This window comes from Rattus norvegicus, chromosome 20, assembly GCF_036323735.1.
Source record: "Rattus norvegicus strain BN/NHsdMcwi chromosome 20, GRCr8, whole genome shotgun sequence".
NCBI lineage: Eukaryota > Metazoa > Chordata > Mammalia > Rodentia > Muridae > Rattus > Rattus norvegicus.
Genome location: NC_086038.1, coordinates 42165824 through 42170230, shown reverse-complemented (window position 1 = coordinate 42170230; position 4407 = coordinate 42165824). Strand labels below are relative to the sequence as shown.

Sequence of the window (4407 nt, the reverse complement as noted above, 5' to 3'; positions counted from 1 at the left end):
TAGATTATTTTATTTATTTATATTTCAAGTGTTGTCTCCCTTCCTGGACATTCTCCGAAAACCCCTACCCTATCCCCTCTCCACTTTACCTCTAAGAGGGTGCATCCAGAGCCCCCACTCCCACCTCTCCCCTCTAACATCCCCCTTCACTGGAGCAATAATCCTCCACAGGAACAAATGCTTCCCCTCCTGTTGATGCCAGATAAGGCAGTCCTCATATGTAGTGGGAGACATGGTCCCCAACCCCATATGTACTCTTTGGTTGGTGGTTTAGTCCATGGGGTGGGGGGTGGGGATCTGGGTAGTTGATTCTGTTGTTCTTCCTATGAGGTTGCAAACCCCTTCAATTCCTTCAGTCCTTTCCCTAACTCTTCCATGGGGATCCCCATGCGTAATCTGAGGGTTGGCTGTGAGCATCTGGAAAGACTTTAAGATTTGAACCTCTGAAATTGCTGGAGAAAAACATAGGCAGATCACTTCCTGATATAGGAATAGGTAAGAATGTTCTGAAAAGGGTTATAATTGAAAGGAAAATGATCCTAAGAATGAACAAATGAGAATGCACAAAATTGAAAAGCTTTGGACAAACAAACAAAAAACCCAGGAACAACCTACAGAAGGAAAGAAAAATCTTGCTAACTATGTATATAAAAGATTAAACCTAAACACAGAAGTGTCATGGGAATCAGATACACCACACCTGGCCATACACTGAGTAATACCACAGAGCTGCTCACTACGATTTCCTTATTTATGCAGCATTAACCACAAAACTCAAAATGTAAAACCTGTCTATCCCATGATTGGACTAAGAAAGTATGGAGACCCTGGCTTCTGTGGAGCCACAGCGTGCTTTTAAAGTAGGTCTCCATCCCAGTGGCCTCAGGCTGCATCTCTTATATACTCAGGGTGCCCTGACAGACTGGAGATTTGGGTCTAGTAGTATCTTGGGTCAAAATGGGTGTGAGGTGCTAAAACTCACTGAAGGACCCAGAGACTATTTTGCATGCCAGATGTTACACTGAGCCTGTGACTGTAACCACAGCCTTTCTTGATAGTAGACTGGCCTCACTGGGTCTGAAGTTTTGTGTCCTGCCTTGGTTAGAGAATCCAGTGCTGACCAAGATTTTGACTCCATCTGGTCACACCAGTGTGCAGCGTAGATCCCTATACTTGATCTTTGATGGAGATTGGTGCTAGAGAGGAAAGAAATTAAGGAACATGGATAATATTTCTTAAAAGTCAGGGTATAAAAAATAGAATATGAAAAAAATAATTCTAAAAGCACAGAAAAAATGACAACTCATAGACAAAGGCAGAAACATCAGAACTTTTCATGAGCAACTATGAAGGCAGGGAGAACATGGGACGAATTATTTCAAGCTCTAAAAGTGAACACCTGTGAAGCACCAATGCTATAACCTGCAAAGCTATCTTCCAGCATTGATGGTGACACAAAGGTCTTTCAGGACAAACACAGATTAAGGCTGTTGACTGTTGACGACCACCAAACCAGCAGTGCAGAAAGTTCTTAGCAGAATCCTTTAGAGGTGGTAAGATGATTGAAAACCTAACTACAGGGGGTTGGGGATTTGGCTCAATGGTAGAGCGCTTGCCTAGGAAGCACAAGGTCCTGAGTTCGGTCCCCAGCCCCGGGGGAAAAAAAAAAGAAAGAAAACCTAACTACAGAGAAATTACTGTACTTGATTTGCAGCTCAGTAATACTGATAATTACCTCTCTCTTTTGGTTACATGCAGAGCACCTTTAATATCATGAAATTTCTATGAAATGGGGAATTCTGCTTTCTTTGGAGACTCGGTTGTGTCACGTGATATTTTACTGAAAACTGTCTTATGAAAGGATGTTTTTGGTGAAGCAAACACATGAGAGAATGCTTTGCTGAGAACAGAGCCATGGTGCTTTTCTGAAAGCTGCCTGGAAAGGGGACGTGTGCTGTTTTGCTAGAGCAGACACTTGAGAGGATATGTGATGTTTGGAAAGGGTACAAGTGTAACCCAACAGGCAGTGGACAATGCTGTGTGGCACTGCTTTGCCTTGGCTCTCTGTGATGGCCTTCGGTGGGCTTTGCTGACACTGTTTTTTCTTTCATAATACTGTGGCCTTGGCATTTATGAGTGCGACCTGTTCTGCAAGTGTAACCGACAGATGTGTCAAAACCGCATCATCCAGCATGGCCCCCGGGTGAGGCTACAGGTGTTTAAAAGTGAGAAGAAGGGCTGGGGAGTGCGCTGCCTGGATGACATTGACAAAGGGACATTTGTGTGAGTTTATTCAGGAAGGTTACTGAGCAGAGCCACTCCTGAGAAAACTAATATTGGTGAAAATGAAAGTGAGCAACAGCGCATTGTGAAGAATTCATTCTCTAAAAAGAGGAAAATAGAAGTTGTATGTTCAGATCGTCAAACACACTGTGAAAGTCCTAAAACTGAGGGATGTCCTCCTAAGTTTAGCAGTGATCTCGAAGAGCCCGTCGTGGAAATGAACAATAGGAATATTTCAAGAACTCAGCGTCATTCAGTCATTAGAAGACCTAAATCCAAGACAGATGTTTTTCATTACAATGAGAAAGACATGGAATTCGTTTACTCAGCTTCTGCCGCCCCAGAAGAGAAGAATGGGTTTAAACCAGCTCAAAACACCTGAACTCTAAAGCTAGGAGAGCTCACAAGGACTTAAGTTCAAGCCAAGTTGGATATTCTGAAGACAAGCAGCTGACTGAATCAGATGTGATAGATACAACTACACGTAGAGAAGACGCTTCCCCAGCATATGGGTGTAAGCACGCAGCCATATTGAATAGTAAGAACACTAAAAAAGTGCTTGAAGTCCCCGTAAAAAAGTCCCAAGAGGCCTGCAGCCTCTCAAAGCCAGCAGGTCTTGTGTGGTGAGGAGCTGCCAAGTGAAAGGACAAAGATTCCATCTGCTTCCCTGGTGCAGCTCAATAAGGAGAGTCTGTTTCTATTGGATGCTTCAAAAGAAGGAAATGTGGGCCGTTTCCTTAGTCATAGTTGCTACCCAAATCTCTGGGGGCAGAATGTGTTTGTAGAAACCCATGACAGGAATTTTCCATTGGTGGCCTTCTTCACCAACAGGTATGTGAAAGCAAGAACAGAACTAACATGGGATTATGGTTATGAAGCTGGGACCATGCCTGAAAAGGAAATCCTCGGCCAATGTGGGTTTACTAAGTGTCGGAAAAAAAATAATATAACTCTTATATCTGATAGTCATACATGAAGTGAGCTGATCAGTGTGGAGCTACAGCAGTTGTCAATGAGGTAATGGCTAATGCTTCTGTTTCCCTTGTTCGGGGTATTGATGTTTTGTGTCTACTTTAGTGTCTTAGGTGAGAAACAAAATGAGGACACTTGTGTGCACCAAGTATCACATGTTATCACATTTATTTGACTTTACCCGAGTAGAATGTAAATAATATATTTTATGTACCTACCACTCTATAATTTATAACTTTTGTATTTTATATACTAATATAAAATTACAATAGAATTTGTACTTTTCTAAAAAAAAAAATACTGTGGCCTTGGTTCACCTTGCCTTCTTTGTTGACTTCATAGAGAAAAACGCACCAAAGATTTTCTCCTCACATTCCAGTGGCTTCGTCCTGCTTCCACAAGGACTTGGGCTGATGGGCAGAGCCCCATGGTTTCTTCTGGAGCAAACTGCCCTTCCTGATTGGTGAATGGTATTTGCGAGTGGATGGCAGCTGACTTGTGTGAACGGAACTGCTGATATCCTGACAGCAAAGATTGGAGTCATCCCAAAGCACTATTTATAAAAAGGTCCACATCTCCCTTTGCCTCATCACCTTTCTTTCCACCACCTCTGGTGTGTGATGGGAAAGGAGGTTAAAGCATTTAAGAACACCTATTACAGTAGTAAAAACAACTCCAGCTTATCCCTGACTAGCTTATAAATAAGTGAGACTCAGATTATGGTTATTTTGTTTGGGTGTGACAATTACTGGGGGTGACCCCAATCCACTCTTCTAACTGCAAGCCTGACTACATCCCCAGTGGTGTACCCCAGATACTTACAGTTTCTCCTGGCCATGTATTCACCGTTCCTCTTCCCTCTTGGCTGCTTCTTCCTCTTCCTCTTTCCTCCCTGTCTCTCCTCCTCCAATGCTAACCCACCTACCCCTAGTCCCTCTAGTAATTGGCTGTCACCAATAGATTAAAATCAAGGAACAAGGTTTGCACAATAAAAGTTTGTAAACAGGAGGAGTTCCTTGTAGGCCTTGATCTTTGGGTATATAATTTAGCATTGAGATACATAGCAATAGACCAAACCTCAACAGGAGATTCTAGGTTTAATGAATATATTATATGCATATGTTATATAAGCATGAAAGGAGAAGAGGGGCT

General features: G+C 42.6%; 1 pseudogene; it reads left to right on the top strand.

The window, feature by feature from the left end:
• Positions 1-2116: 2116 nt before the first annotated feature.
• Positions 2117-3409, top strand: Setdb2-ps1 (SET domain bifurcated histone lysine methyltransferase 2, pseudogene 1; annotated as a pseudogene).
• Positions 3410-4407: the final 998 nt, after the last annotated feature.